At 41.4% G+C, this 18010-nt stretch overlaps 1 long non-coding RNA gene across 1 annotated transcript; it reads right to left on the reverse strand.

Annotated features, from left to right (window-relative positions):
- Positions 1–3885: 3885 nt before the first annotated feature.
- On the reverse strand, positions 3886–6714 carry LOC307030326. The gene is made up of 3 exons (XR_013805619.1): positions 6632–6714; positions 5827–5906; positions 3886–5288 (listed from the first exon to the last, which is right to left on the reverse strand). It is a non-coding gene; the product is annotated as an uncharacterized lncRNA (long non-coding RNA).
- Between the last annotated feature and the right edge of the window lie 11296 nt (positions 6715–18010).

Raw genomic sequence — 18010 nt, forward strand, 5'->3', positions numbered from 1 at the left:
TTACCCTCTGCAAAAGGTCAGAACGATGGGAGTCTTTGTGAAGAGCTTGAACTTAACAGCAACACTTCTGAACAGTTAACTTCGACCTGAGAAAAGTGCACTTGCGGCTTGCATCACTAATTGAGATGCCTCCTTGGATTACAACCAGAACCTCATTTAGAATGTGATTTGGAAAACTAAAGAAAGGATTTTATGGACTGACTACTTTTATTTTCTCCATTGATTAATTGTTGCTTGGGGTGACTGAAAGCCTCTTTACAGCTTGAGGAGATGGTTTTTTTGCTCTGACCCCAGATCAGAATCTTTAAGAGAAATGGATTCACACCAGGTGTGTCGGGCTACTAATAAAATACTGTAGCTACTAAAACACTTTGATTAGCGCTGTTTATGCTGGATATACACCCGTTTTATACTGCCATTCAAACCCAGCACAATGGAGTCGTTGAGTGCCTCTTGAAACTCTTCCACATGGTCACTTATTTTAGCTCAGTGTGCGCATGCTTTCCACATGCTGTAAGCAATTTGTGAGGTAGTTGGCAGGAGAGCCAAACCAGTGCGGTAATCTTTGGATCACGCTGCTACTTGAATGGTGGCAGAGGCTCTGTTAGTATCCTGCCTGTCTGTCTGGGTGCCAGGCCACAGGAATGAGCCAATCCGCGCCACTGTCTGCCTGTGAATGACATCGTTAATGCCCACATTGTACTCAACTGAGACAGACATTTCTTCTGCAGTTCAGACTCTTCTTTCCCTTATATTATTCTGTTTTTTTAAGCAAACTTTTTCAGCAACCAATTTGCTGGTCAGGCAGGATGTGCTTCACTTTGCTTTGCAATATAATTTGAGCCATTTAACGATAGGTACACAAAGCCCAGGCACCCTTAGTTTCTGTTTCCATCCATGTCAAGCTTTCTGTTTCTCGTATGCCATTATAATGAAAACAAAGTATTAACCATCAAAATTCTTAGTCGTTTCTTAAACTATTGGAACTTGTATCTCAGACAGAAATATGATGCACTGTAGGCTTTTAATTCTTTCCCACAACTTCTGATTTGCTCCGCTGAGATTACAAATACGGGAGTCTATTTTAAAAGCTATTGTAAGCATTGGGTTGAGAGGTCATGTGTGGTGAGCATGTGCAATCTGTCCTGGTGTGGTGAAGGAGAACGTGGTGTGACTCGACAATAATAAACGGAGGCGCTATCTGGGACGCTCCAAAAAGTACTAAGTTCCTGAGTTTTTGTTACACAGGCAGACAGGTTCAGCGTCTGTTGGAGGATGACATAATTGAAGAGAGTTGTAGCCCGTGGTCCGCCCCAGTGGTCCTCGTCAGGAAAAAGAACAACACATGGCGATTCTGCGTGGATTACAGGGGACTCAACTCTGTGACAATAAAGGATTCTCATCCACTGCCACGGCTGGATGACACATTGGACGCATTGGCAGGGGCCTCCTGGTTCAGCACCTTGGATTTTTCTGACGGTTACTGGCAGGTGGAAGTGGCTGAGGAGGACCGCGAAAAGACAGCATTCACCACTGGCCAGGGTCTATCAGTTCAAATCCATGCCTATGGGTCTGACCAATGCACCCGCTACCTTCCAGAGGGTTATGGAGCTGGTGTTAAGGGGGCTGCCATGGCACATCTGCATGGTATATCTTGACGATATATTTACATTAGTTAGTTTGAGGCCCAAATGTCTGCTTTGGAGGAGGTCTTCCTTCGGATTGGGGCAGCTGGGTTTAGATTGAACGCCAGGAAGTGCCATCTTGCCCGTGATCACGTGGTATTCCTTGGTCACGTCATCTCCGCCGGGGGGCTTCGTCCTGACCCCCGTAACACAGATAAGGTGAAGACTTGGCCAGTTCCACGGTCCGCTACAGAGGTGTGTGCTTTTCTGGGTCTCTGCTCTTATTATAGGAGGTTTGTGAGGAGTTTTGCCCAGCGTGCTGCCCCCCTCAACCATCTGACGGGAAAGGATGTCCCTTTTCAGTGGACGGCGGATTGCCAGGAGGCATTTGAGTTTTTGTGGGATGGTCTTTGTGCCGAACCTATCATGTGTCACCCGGACTTCACCAAGAGTTTCGTGCTGTGTGCTTCGCAGATTGCTGTGGGGGCTGTGCTGTCACAAGAAGTGGATGGCCTGGAGAGAGTGGTGGCCTACGCTAGTCGCTTCCTCACAGCAGCTGAACAGCGTTGGTTATGAATATGGTGCAAAATGCGAGAGCGTGTAAAACCTGATGTGAGCACTTGCAGAAAAAAAATCTGAGTTTATGGGCATACATTTAAACTTGTATAAAATATCCACGTAACTGTGAACCAAATGTATACTTGTATAAAATATCCACGCAAGTGTGAACCAAATTTGAAGTCACAGAAGAAAAAAAAAAGTTTTGTAGCTTGTAGAAAAAAAATGAACTTAGTGATGAAATGTTCACTTGCAGAAAAATACATATTTTTTAAATATATTTTCCATTACAACTGCAACTTGGTTATTACAAACTCTCAAATCAGTCATTACAACTTGACGAATCTGCTCTGTGGCAGTATAAATCGACGAATCTGCAGTCTTGACTTTTGCTACACTTCTTGCGATAAATGTGTTGCAAAAGTAATTTTTACCTGTAGATGTGGGGGAAGGGAGGGGGGTTGAAGCGAAGGGGCGGAGCAATCAGAATGACGAGGCTTGGGTCAGTCACACAGTCACAGCCATAGTCAGGTCATACCGGATGACTGCGGGGCTAACGGTTCGTGTCGCTACCAGTCCGCTGACATGGCGCGTCAATCAACGGTAAGTTTTGCCCATTACTTGCCCAGTATTACTTTGAATATTATTGTGATTGAGAATTAAATCCGCTTTGAAGACCACCGTTTCATATCGTGCAGTTTAGCGGCAAAATAACGTCAGTTAGCCAGCTAACGCTATCTTTGTTGAGTTTATGCTAGCTAAACAAGTAGTGGTTGTAGTCTACAGCAGTAATTAATATATTATAGCCTACTGCTTTGGCACTAACGGTTGATAACTGTTTATGAAAATAAAACCAATTGAACTGTACTGAAATAATGACACGTTTTATAATTGTCTTGGGCTCCTGCTGTGTTTTGAAAGCCTTTCTAAATTATCCATGCTATTTTCTATTTAGAACGAAGACTTCAGAATCTTAAAATCCCTTGATGTTTGTATGCAATTGTGCTAAATTCAACTCTGGAATCAAGCAAATATTAATATGTTTGCATGACATTATATTTATAATGTATAATTTTGCCATCACTTAATTATACATTTAATACATTTAAGTCAAGCTAGGTACTTTTGATGGTAGCTAGTTAGTGCTCTTACCTGTGAGGCCCATGGATGAGGCCTCCTCCAAACAGCATAATAACCATCATTAAAACTAAGTACCAGTTCTAGATCCTTGACTTTAGACAAACAATTCAAGAGACAAAATATATTTAAAGACCAATCTTTATTTGAAGGTGCCTCTTAACCTGATATATTAGTTACACAGTATTGACAACCTAAAAAAACTGAGCAACTCAACTGTCAACTTTATATTTCTTATTGTCTAAAGCAGGGGTCGGCAACCCCTGGCACGCGTGCCAACCGTAACCAGCAGTGGCACACTAGGAATAAGTGGAATAAGTGCAAAATATTTAAATTGTATTTTCGGATCCTGAACGAGACCGCCGCCAGAGCGCGTCTCCCCGTTACCTGCAAAAGGAAGCCATGCACGCAACGCCGCCCCGCTCTCTTTATCTCCAGGTGACTTTCTGCCGCTTTCCTCCGTGGTGCAATGCTGATCGTTTCACCACGGAGGAAAGCACTTCACTAATTGCAGTACCCATAAGGAGCTGTACAAATGCCAGTTTTTATGTGGCTGTGTATTTAGTTGAAAGCCCAGTGGCGATCTGCTCATCTCTCATCGAAATAATATGCTACAAAGGGGCGGACTGGCCATCTGTGTGTTGAACTTTCCTGTCGGCTCCCAGACCGTAGTCGAGGAGGGCAGAAGCAACAAGCTTCAGGTTCAATAACCCACTTTAGCTTAAATGACTGGAGAGAGGCGAGCTCTTCTTGGGAGGCCGTTGCATTTATTTAGCTGTTCTTCTGTTTCACAAAATACATCACATACCTCTGTTTTTCTGCTTCCTCGTTTCACTTCCAGAAACATACACACGTTCCCTCACTGTCGCTCTACCATCCACAAACACACATGCACAAGCCACACCCCTCTCTCTCTCTCTCTCTCTTAAAGGGACAGCGATCTCATCTCACTCTGCATGACCCTAATATCATAACATGTGTGCTCTGGAGAATCACAGAACGGACGATCGTCCTTATTATTATGCCGTTTAAACCAATTATTTAAATTTGTTTGTTAAATTCGGCATCATGTAAGTTGCGCTGACAGGTCCACACACTGCTTCCCCGCAGCGAGGCTCCCCCGCACTTCATATCAAAAAGTTTGCCAACCCCTGGTCTAAAGCATTTCTTATTTTCATTTTTCCCCTCTGATATTCAGTGTGGACGAATTGAGACAGCGTGGTGTCCAGAGAGCTGCAGAGACTTCAGGGAGAAACCTCCGTGTGATGGACGTCCTGTCTGTTGGTTTGGAGAGGACTGAGGGTCTTTCCTCTGCGAGGAGGACCAGGCCTGATGGAGGAGCCCCTGCTGGGCAAAGCTGATACCAACTGCACAGGCCTAGTCTGTCACGTTATTTGACTAAATGTGTTTACTTATACATTTAATAGGTTTACACCTTCTGTCCATGTGCTTTTTATTTAAAACATTTTTGATTAACTTTTGGTTCACATTTCAATAAATTGTATTTGTATTTGCACTCCTTTCGTCCATTATTCTTACTGAAAATGTTAGATTACACATTCACATCTGACTGAAGATTGGCCCCATTTATTTGTGACGTTGCAAACTCTGCGGTACAAGGCACAAGTGATGTGAAGCTCATAAAGCGAGGCAAATATAAATAATCAGCTGATGCATTGGAGATGTGGAAATAGGTGCATTTGATCAGCTGACTGTGTTTTTCGCCACACTTTATAAGCCTGACTATAACCATCCCTTCTCTGAGGTGCAGGCAGCGTCACAAAGAAATGATGGTCCTGATAGACTACAAACATATTCGGTGTGCAGATCTTTGTTTTCACAATAAAAGTAGTTTCTTAGTGTACTGGTCTTAAAATCTCATAACATCAGCTTTTAATTTTCCTCTTGGATGTTCGTCTTGACCCTCAGAGAAAGAGGAGATGCTGAGTCGTGTCTTTCAGGCATGTCCTTTCCAAACAAAAATGACAAGAAAGATAAAACATATTATTGCAGAACAAGTGTGTTATTTATGAAAGAGGTGTGTTTGTGTGTTTAGGGGCTGTTGATATAATTCTTTTTTAATTGTAATCAGATTATGAATGAACAGTATGAAATTCATCAACATTGAAATACATTTTATTATCGAAGTAATATTTAACTGTTAAAAAGCGTAGTGCAACTGTAGAAGCTTGCTCTGTTGTCTCACTGAAAGAATAACTTTTACCACGTTTTTACAGACAATATTCAGAGATAAATAGTAGCAGTTCTCACTGTGTGTTAAATATCTTTGCCTTCAATACATTAAATTAGAAAGCTGACAAAATCATATTGCTAAATATCTAAATGTAGCTTTTTGCATGGAAAAAACCCTCAACTTAACTGATGTGTACATGATCTAGTATTGTTTAATGGAATGTATATCAGTGTATTCAAGTCAATACTTCATTCATTTAAACCAATATCTTTCTTGATTCTTTGTACAGTATGAAAAATAGAGTCTTTATACCTGTGCTGAAGTTCACTGTTGTGAGGAGTCCAGTTCTGTCTCTCACTCTCTGGTCCAGCCTGTCTGCATCACCTGGACACCTTAAACAAACAGATATATATGTAAAGTACCATGTGTACAAACAATATAACTTATTCTCTACTGATGAACATGTTGGATTGTGTATTGTCCGAGTCAGGGTCCTTTTTATTTTACTGTAACTTTGGAAGTTGTGTTACCAATGCTTACTGTTTATTTGATATAAATGTGGTAATACAATTAATAAAAACAACAAGGTTTGGGTTTGTTCTTCAGATATGACTGACGTTAACGTGTAAGCTCAATAATGAACTCCAGCTCAACCAACAATATTGTAATATCTAAGTAATCATCTTGAAATATGACATTAATAATTGTAATATACACACATGTTATTGTGAGGTTGATTTCACATACACTACTTCGACTTTAGCTAAATAGAAAAAGCATGGATAATTTACAAAGGCTTTCAAAACACAGCAGGAGCCCAAGACAATTATAAAACGTGTCATTATTTCAGTACAGTTCAATTGGTTTTATTTTCATAAACAGTTATCAACCGTTAGTGCCAAAGCAGTAGGCTATAATATATTAATTACTGCTGTAGACTACAACCACTACTTGTTTAGCTAGCATAAACTCAACAAAGCTAGCGTTAGCTGGCTAACTGACGTTATTTTGCCGCTAAACTGCACGATATGAAACGGTGGTCTTCAAAGCGGATTTAATCCTCAATCACAATAATAATATTCAAAGTAATACTGGGCAAGTAATGGGCAAAACTTACCGTTGATTGACGCTCCATGTCAGCGGACTGGTAGCGACACGAACCGTTAGCCTCGCAGTCATCCGGTATGACCTGACTATGGCTGTGACTGTGTGACTGACCCAAGCCTCGTCATTCTGATTGCTCCGCCCCTTCGCTTCAATCCCCCTCCCTCCCCCCACAGCTACAGGTGAAAATTACTTTTGCAACACATTTATCGCAAGAAGTGTAGCAAAAGTCAAGACTGCAGATTCGTCAATTTATACTGCCACAGAGCAGATTCGTCAAGTTGTAATGACTGATTTGAGAGTTTGTAATAACCAAGTTGCAGTTGTAATGGAAAATATATTTAAAAAATATGTATTTTTCTGCAAGTGAACATTTCATCACTAAGTTCATTTTTTTTCTACAAGCTACAAACTTTTTTTTTTCTTCTGTGACTTCAAATTTGGTTCACAGTTACGTGGATATGTTATACAAGTGTAAATTGGGTTCACAGTTACGTGGATATTTTATACAAGTGTAAATGTATGCACACAAGCTCAGATTTTTTTTCTGCAAATGCTCACATCAGGTTTTACACGCACTCGCATTTTGCACCATATCTACCTTCATAGTTGGTCTACCTATGACAGGGAGCTGTGGGCGATAGTGTGGGCAGTGCGTAATTTCCAGCTTTACTTGGGTCTTCTTCCCTTCACAATTATTACAGATCACCAACCTTTGTTGGGTCTGCGACGACTTCAGGTTGACAATGACAGGACGGGGCGTCGTAGCCATTGGGCTCTGGAGCTGGACCCATACGACTGGGTGATTGTGCACTAGAGTGCGGCCAAACACACACATGCAGATGCCCTTTCACGCAGGCCTGACACCCCTGAAGCTTTGGAGAATTCAGGCATTCTCGATGCCACATCCGCTCCCTTGAGTACAATTCTCCCTGGCACTGGGGACAGTGGTCCTAGTGATGTGTGTGCTGTGGGGACTCCTGCCAAGGCCCAAGCCCAGGGACCGATTTCATGCCCTCCTTCTCCTGACTCAGGGTCTTCAGTGGACCTAATCTTCACTCTGTCACATGATGGCTCCGGTATTAGGGAGCTCCAACAAAAGGATGCAGACATCGGACAAGTTTTGGCCTGGCTGGAGCATGGCCAACGGCCCCCTAGATGGAGGTTAAAAGATGCTAGTCGGGGTGTGAAGAGACTTTGGCATGAGTTTCCCCGGCTGACTTTTGTGGAGGGACTTTTATGTAGAGTTGTTTAGCTGTCTGAGGCAGGGCAGTCTACTCAGGTTGTTGTTCCTGCTGTCTTAGTTCCAGAGGTCCTGGGACACTTACATGGTGCTCCACTGACTGCTCACCTGGCGTATGAACGCGTTTTGGCACGCGCAAGAAGTGTGTGCTATTGGCCCTCCATGCACAGTGACAGTCGATCATGTTGTGACCAATGTTATGCCTGCCTAAACACCATGCCCCCATGAGAACTTCGCATGCAGTTAGACCTTTCCAGCGTGTGGCGGCTGACATACTGGAGTTGCCGGTCACATCAAAAGGCAACCGGTATGTGTTGGTTGTTGAGGACTATTTCACAAAATGTGTAAATCTGTATGCCATCCCCGATCAAAAAGCCCCCACGGTCGCAGAGTGTCTCTTCCAGAACTACATATTGGAGCATGGGGTAATGGAAACTCTGCACACTGATATGGGCAGACAGTTCGAATCAGATGTTGTGAGGCATTTGTGCAGCATGTTAGGTGTGAAGAAGACGCACACCACGCCTTACAATCCGAAGTCGGATGGCATGGTTTAATAGGACACTTATCGATCAGTTGGCGAAATCTCTTCTATCATGTGAGGGGGAGTGGGACTCTTTTCTGTCACAGGTCGCGTTTGCGTACAATACCAGTGTACATTCCAGCACAGGCTTCACGCCATATTTTCTCACGCATGGCAGGGAGGCCAGGACTCCTGTGGATGTTTTGCTGGGTTCAAAGCGGGATGATCTGGTGCAGGGTCCCCGGGAAGACTTTGCTGGTTCCCTTCTCAGACGCTTGGACGCGGCGTTTGATCAGACAAGGGATAACAATTTTGCTGCAAGCAGTAAACAGCAGTCGTACTATGGCGCAAGAGTGAGGCACGTCCCATATGAAGTAGGGGATTTGGTGTGTTTAAATTATCCCACTGAGAGCCGCCGTAAGCTGGCTCCCCACTGGAAGGGGCCTTATCTGGTGCAGAGGCGAATGGATAGGGGTGATGAAGTGGGGGTCATGTACCAATTAAGTAGCCCGTTTGGGGATGAAGCCTCTCTCCAAACTGTCCATTATGACAGGCTACGGCGATACAACCTGCCAGTAGCCTTTCCCTTGGAGAGACCATCAAGGTCTCTCTTAATGCTTGCTCAGCCTCTTCCGTTGCAAGATGCAGTCTCCCCACAGAGCTCTGGACGCTTAAGGTTTTCCGATGGGGAAAGTGACAGTGATCTTGGGCCGGGTTCTGGAGCTGGTGATTCCCCTGAGCCCGAACAAGCCGCACCGACGGTTTCCCGGGTTGGGAGGTTAGCGCGGCCTCCTGTCCGCTTTATGGACTTTGTTATGGGCTGAGTGACTGGTGTTTACATGTTTGTGTGCTTCTTTTCTCCTGTGTATTCTATGCTGCATAATTGCGTTTTTTTTTTCATGTTTCAAGTGTGCAGGACAGGGGAATAGGTTATGTCATACCAAGCTGATCTTTTATTTGGGCTGTGGATGTGCATTATTATTTTTTTTTAATGTTTTGTTGTGTTCTCACGATGTATGTGGAAATGGGGACATTTCTTTCAGTAAGGGGGGACGCATGTAAGCATTGGGTTGAGAGGTCATGTGTGGTGAGCATGCGCAGTCTGTCCTGGTGTGGTGAAGGAGAACGTGGTGTGACTCGACAATAATAAACGGAGGCGCTATCTGGGACGCTCCAAAAAGTACTAAGTTCCTGAGTTTTTGTTACACAGAAGTATAATTGAAGCCTTAACACCTCGGACGTTACACTATCTAGCAAGCTAATTAGGCTAACTTAAAACTTTATGAGTTGGTTGAAAACAATGTCCCTGGGTGATTTTTTGTTTTGTTTTCATGGTTCTAACTGGCTTGTTAAAATACAAATCTTGTAAAAGGGGTAAAAACATTTTCACTATATTGTGCTAGAAGCTGTGTGTCAGGTAAAAATCAACCCGATATCACAGCAAGACGTGAACATGTGACGATTTACCATGCTGGGAGACGTGAAGATGTCACGATTTCGTCCCTTCAAACGTGAAAGTTACACGGAATTGTTAACCCATGTTAACCAGTGAAGAAATAACCAAAAATGCCAAGCAAATGCTAACCCGACGGTCATTTGTTATTGTCAATATTAATATAATAATGATTTATTTTTTAATAGTCACACTCCATTACGCCGATTTTCTTGTTGCCCCAGCTGGTCGACACCTCTTTTAGCAGAAACAAAGGCTACATTAATGTATTAAATCAATGTTAATCCATGCGTGTGAATGTGGAATTAACGGACGTGACGTTGTAGCTCGATAATTGGATGGTTTAGCCGCAATGCATGCTGGGATTTGTTGTTTATGTGAAATCTGAAAACGTTTTTTAAAAATAAAATAATACTTTATTCTAAGTGTGCTTGCTTTTCTCTTTGAAAGTCATCATATAACGGCATTGTAATACACGGTTCGGCTGCATTAAATATTACATATCTGCCGTAGTTCTCTATTTATAGAGCCCTGCTGAGAAGACTTCTAGACAAAGAGGAACAACTGCCTCCAGAACTGAAAACGTGACGTGGATCATAAATATATCAGCAATTAAACAGCATCTTACATTTCTTCTCACACAATACGTCTCCCGCAGTATCAACACTAATTCGGCTGACTTTTATATTTGATCTAATTGGTAGATAGGCTGTATTTACACCATAACGATGCAGAGCTGATAGAAAGGGACACCTGGTGGTTAAAGCACGAACCCCCCAGAATTCAAAGATGGCAAAAAAAAAAAATCCTTGCGTCCGTGGAGGAAGCACCACAGGGGCAGAGGAGGGTGGGGTCGCAGGGGGCCGGGCCATGGAACGGGCCATGAAAGGGGGGCCGCAGGAGAGGGTAGAGGCCCTAACAAGGGTGAGGGCACCCCCACCGGGGGCGGGCCGGAACGGGTCGTCGTAAGGGGGCCGCAGTAGGTGTCGTGGCGAACCCAGCAGGAAAGAGCGCTGCCCGGCCGCAGGTGAAGGCACGGCGGCGGCGGGCATGAAATCTCCGGAAGGACGGAGCGGTATCCAAGGGAGGGAGGACCAGTCACCCCGGGAGGAAGGAGCGCAACCCGGCCGCAGGCAGACGCACAGCGGTGGCGGGCACGAAGCCCTCAGCAGGCGTTGAGGTATCCCCGGGAGGCAGGAGCAGTCTCCCCGGGAGGAAGGAGCCGTGGACAGATGAGAGGCCAGACAGGTTCAGGAGCGCGCCACCCACCACGGGCCGATGGCAGCACGGGCGACGTCCGAAACCGTCGAGGCAAGACGGGGTCCAGGAGTGCGCCACCCAGGCACCGATGAAAACGTGAGTGGCGTCTGGAACCGCCGTCGAGGTGGTGAAAAAGGTGAGAGTGTCCACACGAGGTCAACCGGCTGGTCGAACCTCCTCTCCGGCACCGGAAAAAATGTGTTAACAGTCAGATGTTAACCGACAAATTTTTGACAGCCGTTAGCAGCTAGCCGTTAGCAGCCAGCCGTTATTAGCCCCACGTGACGTGGTTAGCCGCTAGTCGTCGTCAGCTCAGCCGCACGCCCCGAAGAAACAAGCCCACGAGGTAGCAATCGGGTTGCTGGTTGACCCAGCAGGTAGTGCATCGTCCCCCCGTTGGTTGGAAAGCCGATGCGGGAACGGCGAGCAACGTCCCCATACATTTTCATAAAAAGGAATATATGGAAATGGAATATTCAAATCCAATCAATTTTCATTAATAACATAAAGTATCGCACACACAGTTAAATGTATTCCTTGCATTTAACCCATCATATAGTGTCTGGAACAAGGTGTCGCGCCTTGGGAGCAGTGTGGGGGTCTGGTGGTCCTTATAATTAATATTAAAGGCTCATAGGCAGCACCCAGGAGGTGAAGTCACAAAATAAGTTACATATTGTGTTTTTTTGTCTTATGAAACAAAGCTTCTTTCAATTCTGTTCACCCAGAATAACGGTGCGGAATATGCAATGCTTTCCATTAGTCATCAAACACAGATTGACTCCATATCCTCAAAAATAAATTGAGCCCTTGAGACATTTCCTGGACACTTGAGGTTGTAGCTGGGCATGCAAAAAAAACCTTTATGGAGAATGATCTAATCAGCGGGCAAATATTCCTCAAAGTTAACATTGAGTTATTGTAGAGGAAGATCAAAGATTATAGCTAGTTCAGCCAGTGGCCTTTTTGTTCCACATCACTATAAATCTACAAAATTCTACCTATTAAATGCTAAAGTGGGAAGAAACTCAAGAAACATCACAAATAGGGAAAGTGTTGCTGGAGGCAAGGGACAGATCACTCCTGACACCCAAAGCAATACATTTTACTGGGAACACACTGAACCACTGACTGCATTCGCCATGTTATCATAGTATTATTGAGTTGTTTGAAAAAAACACACAAAAAAGACAGTGCTAACTTTTTTTTAAATACCAGCTAAGAACATCCTGGCTGGCAGTAGTCTGAAAGGTGTCATGTCTACAGTATGACACCTTTTAGATTAAGCTTTTTTCTTTCTTCCAGGTCTTTGTATTATGTGTGTATTTCTGAATAAAAAAATGCACAATAGTGTTTTTGGGAATTTATTATCACATGATTTGATATCACATCTGTGATTTGATCTATCTGACATACAAGTTTGATGAGGCAAAGGAAAAATGCGTAAATAAATGTAATTTACTTTTAAATTTGACCAGGGCAGAGTTTGTTGGGTGTGTGGCAGGGTCCTTAGTCATTTCAGTCTGAAGCTTGCTTTGGATCACTGAAAGTCGCTCTGACAGTGATTGCATTTGGCACAGGGCCTTTTGCCCATATTTGCATGTGCACCAATTCAATGAATTCCAAGTACAAATAAAATATTGCATCAGCATTTTCCTTTTTCAAACCAAATAAAATTATAATTTTGACAAAGTACCAAAAGTTTCTGTTATGGGACCACCTTTAGCAACAATTACAGACCAGGACATTTTAGTGGCTTTCTGCGTAAAAAAAAAACACTCAAGTCAAGAAATACAACATCATTTTTGGAAACTAATTTACAGTAAATAAAAAATGGTTCAATCTGCTTGAGTTTAAATGCTTTGCAAAGACAAAAACCAGACGGTGAAGAATGTGAAAATCTCAAGGATTAAATCAAGAACCTCATTCAAGTGAAGCCTTTCCAGCACAGATTGGACACACTGAGTGTCCAAGAAATGTCAAAGCAACAATGGAATTAAATCCAGAGAATGCCTTTGTGCATCTTTTAAGATATTTTCTCATAGGTCTGATGATTCTTGAGTGTGATGTGATGTTCTGTGCCTGTCTCGCTGTTCGTGCGTGATTCTGGATTTTAGGGCGGCAGATGTTCCAGCTCATGACTGGATGGTGATGTAATTTCTGTCTGTGGAAGGCTTTAGTTTTCTCTGGAAGGTTGAAAACGACATTTAACCTACTTTTCATGTTCCAATAATCCTGGCAAAGTTATAGTCAATATTCACAATAATTAAAGGCAGGGTTTATAAACCTTGTCATCAAAAAAAATTAGTTAACTATTAAAAAAGGGATAGACCATGGATCTTTCATATTTAATAAATAAATATGTATAAGATTGCATTTCCATGCAAGAGCTCACAACAGTATTTATTAATTCAGCATTTTAAGCATTACAAAAGGGTAATCTATTGTGTTATAAATTATAATACATACCTTTTTATCTGATTGAGGTTCAGATTAAATACCTTCATGTATTTACCAAAAAGGAGCCGCAAAGTTTTCATGATCTTAAAGATCTATGCAGCTTTCCTTCACAGCAAAGTCATTCTGCAAACATCCTGTTCACCCTTACGTCATACGTGTTTCATTGGGTCTGGACTGTGACTTCTGCAAGTCACTGGAGTGAACTGCACACCTGGGTTCATTTAGAGAATCGTAACATGTCATGAAGCATGAACTCACAAAGAGACATAACACGCTGCCACGTGAGGTGTTGACCAGGTGTTGACTCAATTAGCTCTTAATCTTTTCTTCACAGAACGATAACAGACCTCCTTCATACAGTATTTCTAACATAGCAAGCCCATCTTGTCCTCTGAGTAACAAACATAACATATGAAGCTCGTTTTGTTTATCATAACAATAGCTGTTAGATTACTAGAGATACATGATTTTGTTTTACACACTAAAACTAATTTCTTACATTTCATTTTTCCCAGTTACAATGTCACTATGCAATATAATCACCTTACGCAATGTGTGTGTTTTCGGGATTTAAGGGTTATATGAAGGCATTGACGAACAACCACTTATCTTAAAGGAAGGCTCCAGTCATTAGATAGTTAATAAAAACTTCAGTATTTAGTGAAACATTATGTTTAAACCATACCCTGAAGAAATCAGCGATATTCCCCGGTAAATAATGATTTTATGGCTCTTTTTTATCAAAACCTGTATATTCCGTCAGGCAGCTGCCATTTTGGCCATTTTCAGTAGTCACATGGTCCGAAAAACTAGGTCGTGACGTCATCTATGCGTTCACTTTGTAAACACGACAGCTCATTCGACGAAAACATGGCGGAGTATTTGAGTGGCCAGAACCGTCAGGAATCCAGGGACAGTGACGATGAGGATGAACAGCATGGTGATCTTGCTGGAGACGATCCCTTTACTCGTGCAATTGATTTCGGGGGGCGAGTAGGGAGACCTGTACATGAATGGTGTACTTGCGATCGGTGTGTAGCCATGGACATTCCTCTTATGAACATATGTTGTCATGAGCTTGAAGAGCTTGAAAATAAACTGTTCACAGACGACTTGGATTGCATATGTTTACACAGGGAATTCGACACTGTGGTGTTAGAAAAAGCTGTATTGAGAACAGCACTGGTTTCCATGAAGGATGTGAAACGCACCTCTTTGGTTGAACCAATAAATGAAAGGTGGGTAAATTTGACGGGTGCAGCCCTTTCTTCTTAGCATTATATACTTTACAATTATTATTATTATTATTATTATTATTATTATTATTATTATTATTATTAATGGACATATCAACTAAAGACATTTCATTTGGTTAGGAAGTTCTGGATTAAAGATTGAATTGACTTTATCAAAAGTTTTATAATGACGTTTACATTCTAGGAGGAAATGATTTTCATTCTCAATCTCATGGCAATGTTTGCACAACCTGTCATTTACAGGAGTATTTGTGTATCGACCATATTCAATAAGAAGTTTATGGTTGTTAATTCTAAAGCGTGTCAAATGGATTCTGTCTACAATTGCATGGCAAGGACATGAAGGACAAGGACAGATAATTTTCAAAACCAAAACTTTACTAAGTATAGCCATGATAAAAGAAATCAAAAAGCATATCTACAGAATGCACTCTTTATAGAACAATGTAGGCTAGGAGTTCTAACACAGGGCTGCCAACATTTGAGTTCAGCTTGGAGTGAGATTTTTTTTTGGTGAACCGAAAAAAGAAACGTTCATGTGTACAGTGTTACAAATGTATTGAGCATGTACAGGGTTTCCCATTAATGTACCGGGCGCTACAGTGGAATACGCACATACACATTGTACCCGCAACTCTTACAATCAAGTGCTATTTTATAAGTGGGGGGGGTCCTCATCTCCTCTAGGGGGGCCCGGGGGCATGCTCCCCCGGGAAGATATATTTTTTAAATATTGAAGTTAAATGCATCAACCTGGTGCACTTTGAGAGCAAAATGAATTTATGGTAAACAGATTTTCTTTTTCTTTATGGATATTTTACAAATCACTCACCTTTTAAACTGTATTCTTGTTTCACTGTCATATAGTATTTCATAACTGTTTTTCATTTATTCTCAGAAATGGTGACCAAAACGTATGAGACCCACTGAGATAACTAGACTAAAGTATCTAAACAGAGTCCCTTACCTCACTGAGCTGTAGTTATCTCTCAGTCTGGCAGGACAGAGCTCTCCCTCTCATTGTTTTAGAAACAGCTTTTAATATCCATTAAGCTAACCAGATGCTAACAACAACAATGCAAATAGTGAGTTTGGTAGAAATATACTGTATAATAGTAAAGTTATTTAAGATGATGCAATATTTATTGAAGATTTTACATTATAAATATTCCCCAAAATTATTCAAAAGCATATTCTTCCAAACTCCTTGCTGTAGTATGACCACCAGGAGACTATTGATGTGTGTGGTGAGTTTGGTAGTAATAAGCTGTATAATAGTGATTGAATATAATTGTATTCTCTTTTTTCGGAGTTTCAATGTAGTTGAATAAATTACATAGTAGTTAATCAATCAAATAAAGAAAGCATTCACGGAGCACACGTGCACGTGCACACGGAGCATTCCTTGGATTGTTCCTATCCGAATTGTGGCAATGTTTCGCGATACAATGAGGCATATTTCAATAGAATTGTGAGAGTAACTAGAGTAAACAACATGAACAAAGCACATACGTCAATTTTTCCTCGACACCAAACGCATAGTTCACGTAACTTCCGGTAAAATAAGTCATGTGACTCGTCAAAATGGCGCCGCCCACAGGGTTGATGTTATTTTGGTAATTAATCCGCTTAAAATCACTGATAACGTCATCGGATTAAAAAAAAACAAAAAAAAAGACTGGCAGAGACTGGTCTGTTTTATCGGATGATAATTATTTAAAAATGCGTTTCATGAGGATTCCCTCCCTTTAAATGACCTTTCAGATAAATACTGAGTAGAATAATGGTTGAGTCATACTTGCTATGGGGACTAAAGTATTTTATGTCACCAATAAAAAAAAAATGGAACTGAGTTAGCATTTACCTTCTGCTAACTGTGCCAATTTAATCTTTTGAATGCCCCGCCCCCCCCCCCCCTATGCTTTGGAGAGCACTCCCTGGATCAATCTGCAATGCTGAGTGTTTGAGTATTTTTAAATCTGAATTTTGTCAATGTTTTTATTCTAAACTATGGTGCATATTTCTTCTGCCAAGTGTCCATGGTTGCCTAAAATCTAATGTATCATAATACCCGAACATTATAATAATTGTTTTTCAGATTTCCAACCACTAACATTGAATTGTCTTATTCCCAGTGTCCCCGCATACAGTAAAAGTGTGTGTAGCTCACTGCATAGTGTGCGGCTACACACTTCTTTTTTTTTTTGCATGGTCATTGTGCTTCTCTACATTGTTGTATTGTGTGATTGCTAAACCTGTGTGTCAATTAACATCCTATCTCTGTTGCTACTCCTAAACCTTTTTGCTTTTTTATCCCTTAACATGTTTTCAGTCATGCTTTTGGTCAACACCATTGTGCAATTGAAAATGTCTGTCTATCATTATCAAGCATCTACAGCCGATAATCAGGTAAAGCTGTTGGTTGATGCTGACATCTACTGGTGGAACATTAAATGCATCAGCAGCTGTGTATCACTGCTTGAGGGAAATGTTGGTATACATGAATACAAAATAAGCACAAAAAAGTGTTGCTTTGAGAATCGATTTATGAGAGAAAGAGATGATGTTCACACAGATTCAAAGACTAAATGTTAGATGGTCATTTCAATTTTTTAAATAAATGTATGGTTTCAACAGTGTTACAATTTTATAGACAAACCTAACAGTTTACGAAGAAATATCTAAAATACTACTTCAAATTATATATATTTTTTTTTATGTCCATGTAAATGAAAATGTCAATAGTTTGCATGATGGCTTTTATTTAATATTCAAAATCCCTGCAAATTTGATCCACAAAGGACACATTTGTCACAATTGGTAATTGTCTGAAGCCTGATTGTTCCTATGTTGCGACGTGTATCATGATATTACAGACTTTATAATTTCCCATCAAAAGCCTAAAAGTGAAAGAAACCATTCGTCGTTATTTTGTGTTATAGTGACAACTTACTCACTTTGAAGTATCTTTTAACTGTCTTGGATGCCTTCTTGATAATTTATTTTTTTGAATTACGGTTCAAAAGTGTGCGGTTGTCAGCCAGAAAAAAAAGCTTTTTGAGAAAAAGCTCCATTAAATTGAATGGACACTTTAAAAGCATTTTTTGGCACAATGATTCAAAGCTATTACGTGTCAACTGTGTCCCAAAGGAAAATAAAGGATAAACAAACATCTCATAATAATAGAGACTTTTTTT

Source organism: Notothenia rossii, assembly GCF_949606895.1.
Source record: "Notothenia rossii genome assembly, chromosome: 2".
Classification (NCBI taxonomy): domain Eukaryota; kingdom Metazoa; phylum Chordata; class Actinopteri; order Perciformes; family Nototheniidae; genus Notothenia; species Notothenia rossii.